Genomic DNA, 20,900 nt, shown 5'->3' with positions numbered 1-20,900 from the left:
AATAACATTAAATCCGATGAAAAGTAACTCTGTGATCCTAGTCCTTTCAGCTCTCACCTAGAATACAGGAAATTGATCAAATATGGACTGTACTTGAAGCTTGCGTGTTCCAGATGGGAATCTGTGGGTCTTTGCTCACCAAAAAATGTGAAAGGAGATACTTTCATCTTGTTAGAGGTATGGGGGAAGCTAAATGTTCCTTTTTTAGGAAGATTATATCGAGTAGGAGTTTTCTTTCCTAACAACATTGTTAGATATGAAAGCAAAGAAAAATGATAATTCATCAGGTTATTTTAAAACTATTTATGTAATCACTGTGTTGTATTTAAACAAGTAAATAATTAACACCTGTACTAGATGGGGCTGGGAAGCTGAGGGATGAAAGTTTCTCTGTTGTGTCCTTAACAAAAACCTACAGCATAGAGCATTTCCAGTAGCTTTCTGTACTTCTAAGCCAACAGCGTCTTTCTATGTTTGTGTATGAAGCTGAGAGGTGGGGGAATAGAGAAAGGTGAGCTACATTCACCATGGTGCAAAGCCTGGGTCCCCATGACAGAGCATTAGTAGAAAAGCAGGGCTAACACAGCAACACAAAAGGGATGGGGCTGGTGCAGCTGAGACCGCCATGAGACCAAGGGAGGACGTGTTTGTTTAGGCACATTCTCCGAGTTTACCTCTGCCACTTTAGTTTGAAGAAAATAAACTGTGCTTCTGCCCACAACTACATAATTACATTGTACTCTAATATCTCTCGACTTCAAAATGACAGCTAAAGCAGATTAAAGCTGTTTACAGCCTATGGGAAGTAGTATGGTGGCTGCTGGCAATATTTCTTTCTCGCTCAGTAACCAAAGTCCGGTCATAAATCTATATTCTTCTTCAAGGAGGAAGGCTGTGATTAAAGGATTCCTCCTACAGCTGTGGCTTGGTGATAAGAGCTTTATGTTCAGACCCTCCTAAGCAACAAAAAGAAAAAAAATCATTTTTCATTAAGTTAGCTACTCTAATTTGGGTGTGGGGGGAGAAGCAGACAAGTAGTTTGGTCAATGACTTGCTGTAGACTTGGTAGAGAGCATTGTATGCGGTATTTCTAAGCAGCAGCTGGGGTTTGAGAGATAGACTACAGCCCTCATACCACCTCGCCTGTGCCCCTGCTCAGTGATAGTTTGCTCTGGGACGTGGATATTGTGAATTTAAAGAAGTTTCTTTTCACATGTTAGCTGTCTTTGGCCGCTGTCAGAAATACAGAATGTGTAGGAAGGGTCTCCCCAAAACACAGACCCATACAGGAAGAGAAGCAGCCCTAAAACCAAGTGCTGCTGCCGTGCTCATTCTGCAGCCCAGGCCTCACAGAACCGCCACAGGGGCCAAGGGAAAGGCTCCTGGGGATCCCAAAGGACTCCAAACAGAGATTTTAAGTGCTCAGAGCTATACAGTGCTGCAGACATCGTTCTGCCAGGCAGGACTTTGAATGAAAGTTTCTGTGACACCTTTACCACTGGAAAAATAACAAGACAGAAGCGAAGGCACCAAAACAAAACCCTGCAAGCCAGAGTGCAGCGGCTTTGATGCATGTTTTGCAGGGTTTGAACATTTCTGGTGACAGAGCTCTGCTTGATTATTGTAGGGAAACTAATTAAACTCTACACCAAAATCATTGGGGGAATAATGTGATGCCTGGTACAAGAAGGAAGCAGGAGCAAACTCTAATCCTTCTGCAGCTCCAGACATGAGTTATCTCACTGCAGCACATGCCCCCAGTTCTGCTCTATAACTCTGCAGTAACAAAGGGCACAGTTGGAGATTCGATGACATGTTTTTATATTTTCTTAATTTTTTAGAGTATATTTATATTGGAACCTTTTGCTGGTTCTGAGTTTACAATGTTCAATATTTAATTTGCATAATAAAGTGCCACGCAAAATGGGATGAGGGTTAATCAAAGGGTTTTATCACTCTTTTTAATTATCTTCATTATGTTAGAACAAGATGTAAATTTTAATTTCACCTTGTTAGCTAACATTTTTCACCAAAAGTTTGGATTTGCAAATCATCTGTCATTTTTAATAGGAACAGATGCCAGTGATTTTTAAGAACCTAAATGCCTCAAGTGTTGTAGGCTTTATTAATTTGACTGATATACAATTTAATATAACTTAGCAATCATTAATGCCATTTAGCATCAGTGTTGATATTCAGCAAGGTAGGCTATAATGCAAGAACAGCAATTCAAGATGAGAGTTTGGGTTTGTTTTTTGTTCACCTAGATCTGCTCCTGAATAGTCAGTTCTTTTAAGCTCACCCCTGTAAACACTTTCCTTCTCCCCATTGAATTTTTAGTCACAGCTATCACCTGCAAGGCTATTTTCTAGAGGTATGGTTATCTTACTTGCTGAGAGGCAAGCAGCAAGCTTACTCTTGGCCTGAAGACGTTTACCAATAGTGCTTTATACGTTATATTTATCAACTCCCCCAATCGCAGTGAAGCCAACTGAAAAACACACCTGCTAATGGAAAAGGACTATTAAAGCACTACTGTGCGTTCACCTTGCACTAAGCTAGCTGCATATAGCCCTACCATAAATCACAGTTAAATGATTACATTCCACCAGAATAACTGCTGAAAGAATAAACTTCCAGCCAACAGGGAGGCTATGCTAACAGAATGAAAACTCCATTCATTAACAGGGTGACTCTACTCAGCTGTGTGCCCCGTGATAATGTTAAACAATAGGAAAAGGTAAACATCCTAGCCAAGTACCCTGATCTGTAGCAGCTGCTACTAAAGGTGGGGGTATTAAGGCACTTGTCATTGCTTTATGCCTGTAGTCTCCATGCAAGGTAAGGTAGCGTGAGCTGTTTTGTGGCGGTAGGGATGAGAAGGAATCAGAGGGTAGGCTGGGAGCACCTGCACCTTCCATGGCTTGTAGCAGGTCCTATGGGGGCTGTATGGTGCTGAGAGAAATGGAAATTGAATGGTTGTGGGGAACTGCTCGGTGGAGCTTCAGAACTGGTGAGTGAAGCTGGAATAGGAGGTAGGAATTGCCTCGTTTTGGTTTTGTGTCTGAGCGGACTTGTGTGAACCTCAGCTTTGGTAAAGAGAAGGAGAGTTCCAGAAAGCCTTCAATTGTTACTAAATGAGATAATTTGCTAATTAGAGCTACTGTTTTTTGTTGACTAATGTATTTCTTAGTCTGGAAAAAGGTACTTAATATTTTCAAATTTTAAGTAAGTGCTTGAAAGCTTTCTGCTTAATATTTTGATGGAATTGATCTGGAGCATGCTGGGCAGCATTCAGACCTTGGCAGATATCTCCTTTGGTGTGTGATTAACTCTCCAAAATCAGGGGAAGAGCTGCTTCCTCCTAAAAAGCTCTGTTCTGTGTGCAGAAAAACAAGCAGGCTGTTTCCCAGGAGCATTTCAGGGAATGCAAAGGGCTTCTGTTACTCTGGGGCTTACAGAAGCACGGGGACTGAGACAGGCTGCCAGTGCATTCTATTTCCCTCCTTGGAAGGAAGAATCTCTGTATTCCAAGCACAGAAAATGGAAGTAAGACAAAGGGCTTTAGTGTAAAATAAAGTTTATTGGAGCTGTATGTAAAGCTTTTGGGGTCAGGGGAACCCAGTGCTACCAGGAAGCCTTAAGGGGAAAGCAAATGTGGACTGTGAGTTCTGTGGGATTCCACTCTGAATACCCAGGATGAGTCTCACTGCACCTTTTGCTATTGCTCCATGTCCCCGTGTCTGGCTCTGCTTTGACATTTTCTATGACTTTTTTCATGTGCATGTGTGCCATTGTCCACGTCGCAGGCAAGGGAAGGTGGTGCACTGACCTAGCAATGTCAAAAAAAAAAAAAAAAAAAAAAAGGAGAATTAATGGATTCATTTAATAAATGTAGAGCCAAATGTGGGATGGATAGATGAAATTTTGGTTTTTAAGTATGGACAGGTACTTTTTTGCACTGTGCTTCAATAAAGCATTTAAGGATAGTTATGAATAATAAGTAAGTAATTTTCTGCTGAATGACTGCAGAGTATAGACCTGCTCCCTCCCTCCCTCTCTTTCTCTTATAAGTGTAGAAATTTCTTCTATTAAAGGCCATACATTCCATTCATTCCTGAGATGCAGCTTCCATTGATGCCAGTTTATGGTCCTGAAACCTTGGCTGAAGATTAGGAAGGAAGACATAAAGAGACCTTTATGGCTTTTTGTCTTTGAACAACTTGAATCAAATACTTTCCCAAGAAAATGTGTTTTACATGCTTTTTAAATTCGTCCTGTCATACTAATGTCTCTTTTTCTAAGCAACTTGCATTTTGAAAATGTTGTCACCTATTCCTTTAATTGAATATACAGTCTCAGGAATTAGGAGTTCCTTTTCAGTTGCACTGAATGCTTCAGAGCAGACCAGTGTCTGACTGCATGATTTCAAACAGGAGGAAGCAAGAAGCTGTTTCACGGTGAAAGCGTGAACAGTAACACAAGAAAACAGCAGTATCCATGTCTCCTATCCATTGCAGTACACAGTACTGCAACTCCTAGGGTTTGTGAAAAAGAAACCTCAGTCGGACAGGCTCTTCCCATTTAGAGTGAGGTTCTTGGTTTCCTCTAATTATAGACCTTCTTCATAGTTACTATTTTGGAGCATAACTTCAACATCAAGATAGTCATGTGAAAATACAAACTTTCATAATGAGATTATATATCCGTGTTCTTCTTCCTAAATATATATATTCTGTGACATTGCAGCAGTCTGTTTTCCATCTGATTGTAGATTACTGTTTATATCCACATCTGAGATAGCTCTTTCCATGAAGGACATATAGAAGTAGAATGTGAAACTCTGCAGCATCTTCAAGGCTCCTCTGAATGTGGAAGTCATTCAGGAACTCCGAATGAATCCTCCTCCTTGGTATGTGTCCAGAGAGAATCACATGTTGGAAAAAACCTTTGAGCTCATATAGTCCAACCATGTACCTACCACTAACATAGCCCATAAAACCGTGTCCTGAGGTACCACATCTATGTGTTTCTTGAACACCTACAGGGATGGTGACTTCACCGCCTCCCTGGGCAGCATGGCTGAGGCTGTTCCCAGTCCACTGCCATCCTTCTGCTTGGGGTACCCAGCCCCAGCCGTGTCCAGCAAGAAGCATGCAGGTATCTTCTCAGAGCTGGCAGGGTGAGTGTAGTCAGAATGACGTCAATCTGGGTTGTTTGAGCATCCCTGCAGAACCCAGGTGGGGAGACAGGGGCAGGAGGATCAGAAGGACACGGCCACACACTACAGCCTGTCTCCATAGTGCTGGCAGGCAAAACTCCGAGTTGTGTGCTGCTTCAGAGAACCTGAAAGACAAATGATAGTTCAGCAAGATAGCTATATTTTAAACAGTGTTATCTAAATGAAAAATAACCTTCAGTCTGCAATAGCTTAGTAAGATCTTCAATTTTCAGTATGAGTCCCTGGCAATGAATGTGCTGTTTAGAACCTTATTGACAGCATTTGCATAGCTGCAGTGGCTCGGGAGGGTGCAGTTTGTCAGTTGCTGAGTACAAGTTTTTGTTCTTGTTTTAAATCTCTGACAATGTGAAATTATGAAGTGTTCGGTTTCCAAAGCCTTTATTAATGATGAGTGGCACAAATTCATCTTTGTACAAAGGACTCTACTTATATAATGAGAGGAGAGAAAGCTAAAAACTAGGTCTCTTCCCCAGCTCCATCACAGGCATTCTATTTATTTATTTGTTTTTGTGTTTTAAGTTTAAGCAGCACAAATCCCTGAAATATTCCAGTGAGACTGTGCCTTGTGAGCCCATTTTTAATATTCAAACACTGTTTGATTCCTTTCCATGAGTATTCCTCAGCTGCGAGACAAGTAACAAAGCCCTCTCTTCCATACAGTTGCATGCATACCTAACTTTTCACCTGGCTTTTCTGGTGAAGGAGCAACACCAGGAGCAGTTTTTTAGAAAATGCAACTGAGATCTTTAATCAGGGCAGCTTAAGAAATGAGGAAAGAAAAGGAAAATAAATCTGATTTGGCGTCATCGGGATAAGGTTTGTTGGAAGAAGGCCTTATCCTTCTTCTGCAGTATGCAACTCTAAAGTCTGAAAGCATAGGAGGATGAATTGGGAAGAAAAAGCTGCTGCTTGCCCTGGTGCTGCTCAGGAGCACTGGGATGTACTTTGTTTTGATGGTTCTCATTTAAGTACACTGCTTATATAATGATTTTCTATCACAAAAGAACAAGTTATTGTACATGTATGTATTATTGCTACTTTTCTTTTCTGGAACTTATGCCTGCACCCAGTCTAATTGTATAGTTTTCTCAGAGCCAGTATCCCCAGCTGGCCAGCACAAGTGCAGGTGCAGGGCGTGCAGGCAGGGCTTGCTGCTCTCAGGACCCCTCTGTGCTGATGGCTTTGCTTGACGTGAAGCTCTGCACGGGAGAGTGGATGGCTTTTTTCAACATCTATTAAATTCATTTGAAATAAAGTATCATCTCTAGTGTTTAACAATATATAATCATAGCCTAATTATTGATAATTCTTTTTTATATTTATTATACTTTATTAATAATGATGAACTCATTTAGTATTAATATGGGTGTTCTAAGGACTCTAGTAGTATTTCCTCGGTAATTTATTGTTCATTAATGTATCATTATTTCCCTCTAATGTTTTAGAGTTGCTATAAAGCTGAGGATATGGCTAAAGCCAGGATAAGAATTTTCCTCTGTAAGTAGCTAAAGGCAGACTGAAAGTTCTTCTCATGTTTTAAGTCTTACTTATTTTGCAGTATGAAAGGGGATTCTAAATAAAGAGCAAAATCTGGTGTTTCACATGTGTGCTCATCAGTCCTGCTGTGCACGTGAAGTGAGCAAACCTGACATTGACCCTGGAAGGAATCAACACTGTGGAGCTATATACAAAATAGTATAGCAATTAAATTTGCATTAGAGCCGTTGAACCATAGCTCTGAATAGCAGTGGAAGTTACGGGATTAATATTGTGTGTATTTCCTTAGAAGTTTAATGTTATCACAGTTCCATATTTTGAGAAAACAATTTGTCTCATTTGTCTCACGTTGACGTCCTCTTGCCTTCCATGGCATCCACTTTATCATCTTTGTGAGGGACTGAAAGGAAGTCCTCATTTATTTTGAGTTCTGTTCTGTCTCTGTGCATGTTCCAGCAGACTGCGGTAGCCCTGTGTTTTAGAAGATTAACTGAAATATAGAAGTAGGCATTACTTTTTCCTGTATTCAACTTGCTGGTATGATATTGCTGCAATTTTTCAAGCCAAATCCCCTATTGTTAAGCCCTGGGTGAGTGGCTCTGTAAGAGGAAATTAAACCCTTCCACCTTTAAAGTTATTTAAACCAAGTTTTAAACCTTTCCAACTACTTGTAGTTCTCTTTTCATAAAGTTAAGGAAACCACCACAGTTTCCTATTATAAAACCAATGATACTGTCTGCTGTGTTTGAGTACAGGAGAGTCAGAAAGGCTGCTGGGAGACAGGCATTGCAGGGGCTATGAGAGCATTGAGGGCTGCAGGAGAAAGCAGTAGCCCTGCTGGTGGCTGTGTGAGCAAGCAGCAGGCGGGCACACTCCCACTGTGAGCCTGGAGTGTGAGGGTGTGTTATCAGGGTGCCATACAGACACATACTTGGTATTTCTTGAGTCCTCGGTGTTTTTAAATATGGCAGTACCAGGAGTAGTCAGTTTGTGGATCAAGGGGACAAGTTCATCGTGCCCAGGCTCTTCTCAATACCAGGGTGGATGCTTATAGTTTAACGTAAGAAATTTAATAATGGAATTTTCCATTAATGGAAGAATAATACTTGCTGGTTATTGTCTGGATATTTCTGTGGCTTCTTATGTGGCTTCTTCATAACCTGCTTTTCCTACATATGAGATGGCATTAGCTAAAACTTGAATGCCAACACTCCTAAGGCCTACCAGTAAGCTATGGCTTTGCCACAACTCTGCCTTGCAGCGGGGATATTCAGCATCATGCTGTGTGGGAAGAAACCTCAGGCTTCTTTCTTGACCTCAGTTCCTCTCTTGCACTTACCCATTCCCTTGATCCTCCAGATTCTCTGGTAGCTGAGATGCAGCCTTAATGCTGTATCTTGTGAGAGATTTCTCAAGATCTATCTATGTATTTATATGTTACGGTTAGGACACAGGCACGCAGAGATCTTAAAATATATTTCTAGCAGAGGAGAACTCCGTGTCTCACTAGAACTGACTTATCAAATGACTGCGTATCATTTGTATCTGCATGGAGTTCAGTGTGAATGGTTTGTTAGACACTTACACTTTGTCAACAACCCCTACAAATGCATTTACTTTGTGTAGCACACTTCATTATAAATGGCTTAGAGAACATATCTATAACCTTGATAACACCATTTACTTTGTTAGTAATGGATCCTCGAACACTTAGAGCATAACAATAACCAAAATGCATATAAAAATTTCATTGCAAATCTATTGTTACTTATTTATAGCATGCGCACCAAAAGCATTACGGAATATTTATTAGACATGTATAGATTATTTTTGCCACAACTAGTATGTGATATAAATACATTATTCATTTCACAGTAAATCATTATCGGGCATCCCTTAAAAATAAAGAGGTACTGGGAGGATCTGGGGTCTGTAGAATTTAAGAGCTTTATTTTAATCATGTGCAGTTCAGACTCTACTCTGTGTTTAATTTTGTTGATTTAAATGAAAGAAGGATTAAATAAGTAGGCCGACATCTCTTGGTAACAAAAAGACAATGTAAAAATAGTTATGTTGAAACCCTTGGTCTTTTAGCACGTGGTGCATTAAGTATCTGCCAGCAACTGCACACCAAGCTCTAGAAGTTGTAAACCATACTGCTTTTCTAATAGCTCTTCTGGTGGGTTAGGTGGAATGTTTCCCGGAGCTAACAGCATGGTACAGAGGTTATTCTCTCTCTAGCCATAGTTTTTTATTTGATCTGAATTACTTTTCTGCTGGTTTTCAGTACCGAGACCTCATTCCCTTACTAATTGGAATAGCACACAAGACATGAATGCGTGCGTGTGGATGCAGGCAGATCAAACTAATTTGGCTCTGTATTGTTTTATGTTTTGCCTGGTGCCTACAGTCTAGAGCAATGAATAAAAATGGCTCTTAAGTCCACATATAGTACAGAAATAGCTCCTGTTTTACTGTGAGGACAACATAGGGTTCTGATCCAGGGGACGTTTATACAACAGTTTGATAACACATGTGAAAAGTTCTTCTTTCCAGCGTGAAGTTACCTGCGTGTGTGAGTAACGGCAACTGCTCCTCTCCGGTTGGTTGCAACATGCTATCAACATTTATCTAGCTATTACCTGACGTAGTTTCCTTTAGCAGTGTGCTATTCAATAACTAAATAGATGGAGTAATTTAAACTCTTACCTAGGATTCAGGGGAGCTGGATTCCCCACAAACAAGCACATCAGTTTAGGGAAATGACTGTCAATACAGGAAAGGTGCAGAGTTTTAAACCCGTTAAATTACTCCTTTTTTTTTTTGCGTATGCCTATCCATTTATTCTCAAGTAACTTCTCCTTACTAAGTGCAGCTTTATATTAGCTGTTATTTCTCCTCTTTTATCCTAAATGATAACCTATTTAATTAATTTTGCTCTAATACAGAGGGAGGATATAGCTGAGTGTTTCTACAAATGGGGGCGTGTAAGTCAAGAATCAGGATAATCTCTCAAACTCATTTTCTCCTGGCCTTGCGATGTTTGCAGAACATATAAGTCGTTGCTAACAGACTTGGACATAATACTTCTTATTTCTTTAGGGGAAGATGTTAAGACTCTAGGAAGTGGTGGAATATCTATGTTTGTTTGTTTCTATTAGTTTCCTTTTCAAATTCATACCCTGCGGTTTCATACTGTTGTCTTGTCATTAAAAATACTGCGTTGAAACGTATAAGAAATGGGGAAAGTGGAGAGAAAAGCATGGGGTGTTTAGAGCAAATGAAAAGCCCAGGCAAGTCACTGTGACGTCGGTCTCCTTGAACAACAGAGAATTGCATTATGTCTTCATTTTCTTAATCATGTTAATTTTGCAGGTGTGGAGTTGTTTTGTATTCTTGATGATGAACAAGGAATGTGTAGGTAGAAAGGCAAAAACTGCTTTCATTGAGGGAGGATGTTCAGTAAACACACGCACTGCTATCTGTGCAGGTACAGAATCCCTCTGCACACAGAGATGCATGCAGAACAAAAAGTGCAGAGCCCCTTTCACAGGTTGTGAGCAGTGTTGTTTTCGGACAGTGCAAGGGCACATCTAAGGTCATTTCTGGAAGAAAAGCCACAATTATATTTATATTTTCTTTGTGATTTGATTGATAGTAATGTCAAAGAGAGACACTTAACTGAATAATCAGTAAAAGGAGAATAGGTAAGTAAAAAAAACTCATTGTGTTTCATCTGAGATGCCCAGTTACATCTGTAGCAATGTTAATGACATGACAAAGGCACCACCTGGACATGTAGAATGCAGGTGTAGCTTTATCAGGCAGTCCTTCAGTGAATGAGCTTTGAATTACTATTTCTTTTCAGGACTTTTCCTTGCATACTCCTCTCTCAAGCGTGAAACAAAAGTTATGCTTTCTAAAAAGACTTTAATTTGGCTTTCAGTATTTCAAGTGTTAGTTTAAATGGCTGCGTTTCAGATGTGAGAATTGAATATGAATCTAATAAAACAGTCAAGCATAATTTGTTGCAAAAATCTACTGGTGCAATAGCCACTTTTAATAGGTGTTTTTTCTTCAAAAATCAGTGAACACCATTAGGTTTTTGGCATTTTCAAATGCTCATTAGTGTCATCCACAGGGGTCTAAGATGGTCATTATTAAAGAATGAGTTCCCGAGAGAACTCAGCCGACAGAAGCCAACAAGTGACAGAAGTTCAGTAGTTGCTAGGTGAGTCACTCATTGAGGTGCTGCATGGATAAATTAGCTTTCAAAGTCCTAAGCTGAACATGTAAAGAACACAGATGTCATGTGGCATATTCTCCAGAGGTTAAATTTAGGTTCCACAGCTCACACTGCCAATTTTAAGGAGGAGAAATGTCAGCCATCGCAGAGCTGAGGCTGAGGGCTTGTTGCTTGTGCAAATTCCACTGACATTGACATTAACTGACTCTGGAAGATAAACTATGGATCTGCTTCAGCTGTCCATGATTTCATCTGTATTGCTTGTTAGTTCTCCAGTTTGTTCCAGCACAATACCAATTTGCTCCAGTTGACTTGACAAGCTTGTGTTTTGTGCCTCGTATTTGTCTGGAGGTAATTTATAATCCCAGCTACATTTCTGATGTGATTGCACAGACAGGTATTGTTTGTGCTGTTTGCTGGTGCTGGGCAGTTACATAATACCGAAGCAAGTACATAAACATGGATTTTATCAACGTGAGATGCGTGTCTGTAATACCAACTAAAATGTTAAGCTTCAGAACAGTTGCAGATATTTTATTTTTGAAAAGAAAGCTCTTCAAAATCAAGACAAAGATTAAATTGGAATAGATGAATTTTCCACTGAGAATCTCTCATTTTTACATAAGCAAAATGTATCTGCTTGCATTTAATTTAGATTAAAGATACTTTGAGAAACAAACTTTCTTGTAGATTACGTGAACTCATTTTCCTATGAAGCTGACAAGTGAACCCCTGAATGCAGTTTGCATCTTGCCCACCGCTTGGCCCAGTCCTATTCTGTGTTGCTGTGCCCAGTTCGGTCAGCAGGAGGTGGCACACAGGTAATTAGGAACTGGGCCATGCCTTCTCACCCTACCGATTGCTGCTTTAATTAGAAGCATCCCCGGGGCTGCTTCCCATCAATGACATTCATCTGTGTGCTGTTCTCAGGAACCTCTTGTTCTGATTGTTCAGGTAAAGGAATCCCAACATAAAGCTTCTCTCTCTGGTGTTCTGAACACGGCTTCCCCCAAAGCCTTGGACTGCCTCAAGCACCAGGCTGCTCGGCAGAGCTGTGTGCTTCCACTTGCTTGTGTTCTGCCGGGCACACAGCTGAGGCACCAGAGGCATCCAGATAAGTGAGGAGGAGCAGAATCGTACTGAAATCCAGGATTCTGTATGACAGCTGTCTGGACGTGGCTGCTCTTTTCTCTCAAGCTGCCTCACACCAGCAGCAGTTCTTATGTGGCGTTCCCTTCTCCTGACAGACAGAGATCCGTGGCTGCCTGCAGCTCAGCAAGGACCAGAATGAAACCTATTCCAAAACCCACAGAGGTCACCTTTTTGATAAAAGCACAAAAGAGATAATTAAATTAATGTAATAATTGTACCTAGCCAATTACCTATTTCCTACCTGTACTGTGGTCTTAATGAGCTCAGCTAATGAACTGTAATGTAATTAATATCTGTGGAGGGTAGGAAGAGTAATAAAAGAAACAGTAGTTTCCTTATATGCTTGCACCTAATATTTTTTATAATGGCAGGAGGGAAAAAAAGCTTCAAGTTAGTTAAAAGGAAAACGTTTAGCTAAGGACAAGAGGTTTCAGGCATGAATCTTCTGCAGAGGTTTTGCCTGAAATTATGCACCTGAAAAACATCTGTGCAATTACAGAAATACTTCAAAAAATACTCGTTGCTTTTCTGAGGCCATCCTTATAAAATACATGAGGGAGAATGAGAAATTAATTGGCAGATCTGAGTTGTTGCTGAATAGTGCATTCTCACAGTACAGAATCCGAGTGTCTGATGTAGTGCACAGACTGCTTGATTTGGTCCTATCTGCCTTTGGGTTTGTGCAATATCTCGACCTATCCAGGATAATATAGCCAGGTTCTCTGGGGGGCAGTGAGCCCTGCCTGGGGGAGGCCCTGCAGGACCTCCTTCAGTCCCTACTTGCAGGCAGGGGGTGGCTTTGGGACATGGCTGTCCCACTGCTCCAACTCTTACATCCTGGAGCAGGGATTGCCACAGGTTGATGAACCTGGTGATGGAGGCTTTGTGTGGAGGCCGCCCTGATAAAGCACTAAAAGGCATAGAGAGAAAGTAAAGCGAGTCAGAATCCTGCTGTGAATGTAGGTTCACTTTCTCTGAATTACGTTATGCTTAATCTATTAGGGAGGCTGTGCAGGAGATCTATTAACTTGTATTTCAAAGCCGCTGGAAAGCAATTCACATTTCTGCTTTAGTATCTTAAAATCCAGCACTAGTTTTAATTATTAATAGGCTTCATGCTATTATTATTTACTTGCACATATACATTAATCATTACATGGGTTTGCTAATTTTTCATTTCTTTCAGAAATAAATAAATAACTGGTGACAAGATGCTCAGAGTCCTCAAGAGAATATGTTCCCCTCTGATGGGCAAGTAACATCTGCGGGCATTTTGCTGGCTTAACAGCGTGTCTGTCAGAAACTTGGTGATTCAGAAAATTTACTAGCACTCACCTAATGATTAATTAGCCTCCTTTGTAAAGAATGGGGTCTCTTCATTATGCATATTGTCACCAAAAGTTTCATCTGTTTGCTGTAACGTATATGCTAGAGACTTAGCAAGTGGAGTTCCAGTAGTCAAGAAATGAGCTGGAGTTGTTTTTGTGAGTAGAAATAAAATTCATCTGTAAATGTTTAAGTAAGTCTCCAAGGATTTTAATACATATGGACATATGTGGTATTACAGGAAAATATGTTTTATCTGAAAGAAAATACTGTAGGGTAGTAACTTCACCTAAAATAGATTGTTAGATCCACGAGGTAGGAATGATTTAAACAAAAATCATTATTTTATCTCTATGTAACATGCTCTGTCTGAAAAATGCTTTGAAGAGAATTTCATTTGTAATGTACCTTCAGAGTTTTGCTCAGCAAAGCTTACATCTGTAGCCTTCTGTTACACAGAGCCCATCAGTTGTCGTCTTTGGATTCTGCAGTGCGCTGAAGGGCAAGGTCAAATGGGCACTTGGGGACCTAAATCCAAATAATTATCATGTGCATTGAGGTAACGATTTGTTTTGTAAGCACATACATTTGAAGCTGAAAAACAGATGTGAGGCAGAGTTTTGAGATCTTTGGATTTTAGCATTTTTGTTGCCATTGTTCCTAGATGGTGCAGGGAAAAGTTTCCTTTACTCCTCTATTAGAAATGTGGAAGTCTTTCTCTATAGCTTGTCAAGTTATGTAGGTGTGGACAGGTTCAGTGATGTTGGCCATGTTTCAGTTGGTTATCACAGCTGCCTCCTTTGTCCTTGATGCCTATTGGCATTGCCTCAACTGAGTGAGGCACAGCCGTGTGTATGTCCCTGAGTCCATAGGGGGATCAGAGGCACAGAGTGGGTGACCTGCCTGAGCACTGCTGCATAGTGCTGTGCTGTGGTTTGTAGATCAGAAGACAAAACTTGCTCTACTTGGTCTCCCTGTTTATCTCTGTAAATATCTATGTTAAGATAAGGGCTGTTCCAGAAGTAATGCCTCCTATTTTATGATGTTTGCACATGACATCAGAGATGGATGTTGGCAGGATGATTGTAGAGGTTGGACCTTCCCACCAATGTTCCATTACATTTTGGTTCAACGGATGGCAGCAGAGGGACACTGACAGAATGGCGTCTGGCACGGAAGTGCAGATAAAGAAAAATTGCAGAAAAAATGGCAGCCGTTGACATGCATCAACATTTGCTGGACACTGATGGAGACCAAACGTTGGATGTGAGCGCAGTGAGGTGGTGGGTGGTGCATTTCAGCAGTGGTGACGGTGACAGTGGGCCACCTCCACTGGTGCAAATATTTATAGGTGCAGCACGCAGGCTCTTGTTGTTTGCTGGCAAAAATACATAGCTAATAGTGGCAAAAAGTACTGTTTTGTAGCTGAGAATTTGCTCTATCTACCAGTATTGTAGTGCTCTTTGTGTGTATTGTAGTTTCCATGGAAATAAATAGGAGGCATTAAATCTGGAGTGATCTAAAAAGTTTTCATGGCAAATAAATTTCTGTCTTGGAATAGATTTTTTTGCAGGAGATATCTGTGGAGGTCTTTTTGTTGTTGTTGTTGTTTTAATATATCCAATAAGGAACCAGAAAAACGCCATGTGACTTGCGTGTCTAATTAAAACTATTCAGCACAGCTTGAATTTACAATTTTGATTTCTTGCAGTAATCTGCTTGTGAACAATCTAGAGGCAAGGAGTTATTCATAGAAACTGTTGAGTAAATAATTTTCAGATAATGAAAACATTCAAAAAAGTCAAGATAGTTAATTAGTGAGCAGAAGAAATTAAATTAATTGAATGAATAATTCATAATGAATTATTCACCCAGCTCTATTTTACAGTGTGTGGAAGGTCTGAAGAAGAGCCAGTGTTTGAATTAACTCCAAACGGAAAACCACATCTCTATTTCTGCTGTGTTGAGGTTATTTATTGATGTGTAAAAACAAGCTGGGCGAGCCAGTCTATTTAATCATCTTACTCTTCTTGCTCTGTAATGTGAGTCATGCTGGATTTGAGACAAACATAGATGCTTTGCTTGCAAATGTGCGTTAGGGAATATGTGTTAGAGGGTTCTTTGTGTTTTGTTTTTGTTTTAAATATATTTAAATGTTATGAGAGAAGTACGAGCAGAGATGAAAATATTCTGTAGAAGCTGTAAATTAGGTATAAGCCTGTATGCTACTAACATTTGCAGTTGACATATGACACAGTAATGGCCAAATACTTTTGTTTAACTTCATCTCCTACTGCACGGGACTCTATCCAAAAGATAGACTGTGTAAGCTGTATTTGTTTCCTTGTGGTTGGGGAGCTGGTTGTTCATGGTTTTGTTTTTCTTCAGGATTTCTTACTTTGCTTCTTATTCTTTGGGGAGAAAAAGTTATAATGGCAATCAAATAATGAGATATTGGAAACCCAAATTGAAAGGGGTAAAAAATTGGTGATCTGTTGGTCCTCGTGTCCACTTGAGCAGGCCTGGTTTTAATTTTTTTTTTTTTTTTTTGATTGATTGAAAGTATTGTTGTGCAGGTGGAGCTAAAAGAAATAATCAAGAAGATGAGAAGTACCATCCAGCATCACCTCATGTCAGATTGTTCTTTGTTGTTCAATTTTCTCTGTAAACTAGGAAATGCTAAATTACAGATGTAAATTTCTGGAGAACCAGCACCTGCGAATATTGATAAGATATGCATAACCATAAGGAAAGAAAGAAGTTGAAAATTAAGTAAAATACGTATTGCCATTATTTTCTTGGGTAGTTGAAAACAGTGAATGGATCTGAGTAGCCCTGGAAACCACAACTGTGCTATAGCAGTAGGGCACCTCAAACAATGTCTTTCAGTCTGGGTTCAAGGTCATTAGAAGCAGCAGTTCTCATTTACTGATTGGCTCATTTAATCCACAGCGTGAACAGGAGCTGTGCTAGAGTTGCCTTTGCTGCTTTTCTGCTTTTCTCTACTTCAAATCAGTCTGGTCAATCCAATATCAGACTTCTGTCAAAGAGCACTGCTGGGAAATATTATGGGCTACTTTCTGTAATATTAGTACATTTGATCCTAATTGAGAAGCGTGGCGATATCCTATGTAAGCTAAAGGTAGCTAAAGTGCTGAGTCAGAAAATCTAGGGCAGTAATGACCTAAATTAAACCACAATCGGGTCCTCGCTTATGTTTTATTTCTATATGCTTCTGAAGGCAGTTCCCAGTTGCTGACATACTTAGGCTCTTAGAAACCCTGCTAGAGTACTCGGCATAAGGATCAGGTAGCAGGTGGTGGTGTTATCCATTTACTGCAGGTCATCTCTGCACCGCCAGGTACAGAGCAGGACTGATTGGATGAGAAGCAGGCTTTGACCGCAGGTGGTTGGAAGGGATGCGGAAGGAATGAAAAATATAATTGTAACTGGTTGTGTTAGAGAGACAAAGCAGGCTAGAATTTAAAAGAAGATATCAAGGGGTTGTTGTGCATCACTGAACAGCCATTTAGATTTGACTGCAATAGTACAGAATTTGTCATGGTGGTTTAGTTAACATGTTAGGTTTTGATGAAAAAGAAAGTGTCTTTGATCGCTCCGCAGAGAGAACGGAGTTTACATTTGGAGCAGTGCAGTAGCTAATTCTATAAGGTCACGCAGTTCAGTGCCCCCTCCACCACAAACTTGCTGAGGGGAGCAAAAGCAGAAAGCCCATGGAACAAGAGGGAGGAAAATGATTAAGCTGCTCCAAAGGAAATCATGCCTTTGCTTTATGTTCATAGCTGCTGATTCTGCCACCCAATTTCATAGGATTGTTGCATAAGATATCATTGATAGCTCAAGAGAGGGAAGAATATGCTAAATTGAATGAGGTAGCACAAGGCTCATGAAGGTGAAGATTTCACAGCCTTTTTTCAAAGGCAAGATTCAAATCTTGCATTATGATATTTTAGAGTAATGTTGTCTTAGCCATTGGAAAAGTGGCATGTATTTGTGCTGTGCTCTCAGCCCCGGTATCTGCAGCACCCCTCAGGGACAGCTCGGCCACCGAGGTGTTGGGTGTGTTTTGTAAATACAAAGCATTCATATCATTGGAAGGCCGCCAGTGCTGTGACATGAAGCGATATGGTATTGTGGAGGCATTCTTCTCAGCAGGATGTGATGATGCAAGTTTTTTTTGCCAGAAAGTATTGCTCAGGACAGGCAGAAGGTGGAAGTTCTGAGAAGGCCGCTCCCAAGAGGAGCGTGGCATGGGAGCTCCCTGCCTCCCATCGAGCAGAGACCACAAAGCATCGTGGCCAAATCCCCTGCATGTGCCATCGGCAATTGTATCATTAGGATAGTGGCTGTATAGTAGGCTGGTCCCAAGTGGGGGACATTTTGTCAGTACTGTTGCTCTCACGACTTGAGGACAGCATTCAATCCGCATCAGAGACAAGTTCTGCCTGTGTTTGCATCCGGCCTTTAGCAAAACCAAGTGCCCGGTTCATCACTGGTGAAACCTAGTTGTGTAATTTCCAATAGAAATTGCTAAGTGCTAAATTCTGTTTTTTTTTAATGTGTGTGTATCTCTATGCTTTTTCAAAAGGAAGTGATCAGCTTGATTACAGTTATTCTTGTTTATTGTTTTTTCATTTAAGTTTACAATGGGACTGAAGCGTAAAAATATTATTTGAACTGAATTATTCAAAAAGTTGGGAAAGGAATAGCTAAGCAGTATTTCATGCCTTCTATCTGCCAACAGCATCATTAAATTGTAGAGGATTTCTGGTATGCTGTGTACAGATACATCTATTTATATACCATTTTTCTTTTGTTGTTGTTTTACTACAAATGTCTTAACAATAGTGCAGCAAGGAAATCTGACGCGTTGTAAAGAAAGAGGTATATTTATTGCAGGTTTGAGTTTCAACAGGAAAGCTCAGAACTGCATCAGGCTCTCAGCAACGATAACCATTGTAATTTTGTCCCACCTTGCTGCACCTCAGAGGAATGCCTGTGCTTACTATTTAGCATTTTCTGTTTTGTTATTTTCATGGCTTACACTGAAATTTAATTCTGTAGGGTCTATTAAATCAAAGTCTAAGTGATCGGGGCACTAGGATTATTGTCTGTGGCTCTTTGTATTTTTTGTGTGCTCCTCTTTATTAAAAGATAAAACTCCTGCAATAGGGGATATTTGCCTGAAGGACGGAGCCAGGTGGGCTGGGGAGGGGAAGGCTTGCCTGAGGCTGCATAGTAGCAGGAGGGAATGGCTTCTTCCTGCACCAAGCAGAGAGAGCAGCACAGCCTGGAGAGGCTGGGGAGGAAGGCTCAGCGAGCAGAGGGAAGCTGCAGGAAGGGCTCCTTTGCTTAAGTATAGGTATCCCGTACTGCTTCAGGGGCTCCAGTAACACACCTGGCACTGGCTGCCACTACATGTAGGTGTTCTGTCCTAGGGATATATCTAGGACGATGAGGTGGTGAATAGAGGGAAGCATCTTCCTTACAGTCTGTGAGTTCCCACTGCTGGACTGGAGAAAAGAGAAAGCGCTGAGCTGGTGGCGTGGAATGGATTTGCTCTCAAACCTTTTGTTCAGACTATCTTAAGAGAAACAGATGTGTATTTTTTCTCTATATACTTCCTTTTCAAAAGAATTAACTTCACGTCTCCAAAAACTTGCTAAAACCATAAAAATCATTAAAAAAAGAAAATACTAAGGATAGAGAAGGTTGTTCCATTATATCATAAGCTTTTAAAAAGTATTTCAGGTGTTTTTTAGGCCAATTCTGGGTGACTTTTGGCTGCAGCAGTCCTCTTCACCTTAGCTTCTCTGGAAATCAATAGAGTAAGGGCTTTGCTCTCATGTCGGCATTTATTTATCCATAAAAGCCCACAGACTGACACAAGACTCCAAGGAAAAAGCTCCTTCCAGAGGCACAGTGCTGCTTCACTATTTGTCATAGAGTGCCAAAAAAATCCACAACTTCACTAAAGTCAGTCACCAATTTTTTCAGCTGTCCCAAATAGCCTGGTACAAAATAGTTTCTGTTGGCAGCTGTAGTGAGTATTGTCTGACACGGATGTTTTTCAGAGAGATAAATTTTCTCTCTTTCATTTCATACATTTGGAAGGGCCTTGTTTTCTCTTTCTGTGTTGGATGGGGTTGTTAGTTGCATGTAGGTACCTTTGCAGAATGGGGCAGCAGGCTGACCTGACAGCTCGTCAACATCTGGCATTGCTCTGAGCTCGCTGCTCTGCAAAGGGCACGATGCTGAATCAATTAAAGAGTTTTCAGTTGGTTTCAGCAAGCAGTTTCTGTAGAGGTACAGAGTGTGGTCTTCCAGCCTTGCAAGTTTTGGCTAACGACCTCATCTCTCTTCTCCCCACAGGTGTGAGGTTGAAGCACTATCAGTGGAGCTGACACCATGAGTGGAGAAAGACATTGCAGGATGCTTCAAGCAAGGGAGGAATCTGAACAGTGGCAATGTAAGTTAAGAATCACTGTGCCCGGCAATACAATTTTGAATGTATTTTGGGGACTTACTTTTTGCAAATGAAACAGAGCTAAGGCACTTGTAAAAGAGCACATATGTCATCCTGGATATTTCACAGATGTCAAAGCCCATTTAAAAGCAGGTAATGCTGATATTAGTTACCAACATTTCAAATGTTTAAGATCATTTCCCAGTAAACTTTGAAGTTTTCTTTGGGCCTTTAGAGTGCTGTTTGTGTCTGCTTTTCAGCTTGCAAACAGGCTGTCTGGACACTGGTAAGTAAGCGGGTCACGCTACATTTGTGACAATGTCTGAGAGGATTTCAGTGTTTTCTAGGTAATACAGCAGTGTTTCCAAGTAAAGGAACAGCACTATGATGTCTGTGTGATCTATGTTCTAATCAGCTGTTTATGCTGGCACGGGTGCCTAGATTGGACATGTACATAGATGTTTGCTGTTGTAAATGGTGAAAATGACTGATCAGGCATCTGCCCAAGCTTTTGGGGTACAGTCAGCCTGATGCCAAAACATGCTCATATAAAAGCAGCTGGTGCGGAGTCTGGCCATCGTTTATTGGTCTTGAGCAGGTAGTCAGTACACAAAAAGAAGTGATGGAAGTGCAGAGGAGAATAGCGTCTCTTTCTGATGAGGAATTCTTTGCTGTACGTTGTTTAGCAGTACACTCTGATAGCATCAGTTCTATTATTCAAATAACACACGTTGTGCACATTTCTCAGGTGTTTTTTATGTCCTCTTTTTCCGAAGTGATTAAGAAATATTTTCTCTATATCTGCCATATATTTGACTTACTAAAAAATAAATTGGTGGTCTATTAGTAGATGTGTTAATGGCTTCATAAAGTTTTAAAATATAGCTTGCCAAATGCTGTACTGTATATGTAGTCCTTAATACCTTTTCTATTTCCTTTTGTTGTTTGAT

General features: G+C 40.5%; 1 protein-coding gene across 3 annotated transcripts in view; it reads left to right on the top strand.

Annotated features, from left to right (window-relative positions):
- Positions 1 to 20,900, top strand: part of METTL22 (methyltransferase like 22) — a 660,197-nt gene that overhangs the window by 152,356 nt on the left and 486,941 nt on the right. For all 3 annotated transcript variants that reach the window (XM_046900661.1, XM_046900663.1, XM_046900659.1), the window contains one exon: positions 19,857 to 19,953. The gene's annotated coding sequence lies outside the window, so the exon portion shown is untranslated. The remainder of the gene's footprint in view (positions 1 to 19,856; positions 19,954 to 20,900) is intronic.

The sequence above is a fragment of the Gallus gallus genome, chromosome 14 (assembly GCF_016699485.2).
Source record: "Gallus gallus isolate bGalGal1 chromosome 14, bGalGal1.mat.broiler.GRCg7b, whole genome shotgun sequence".
Taxonomy (NCBI): Eukaryota; Metazoa; Chordata; class Aves; order Galliformes; family Phasianidae; genus Gallus; species Gallus gallus.
Note: the sequence above shows the minus strand (reverse complement) of the source record. Positions and strands in the feature narration are given on the sequence as shown.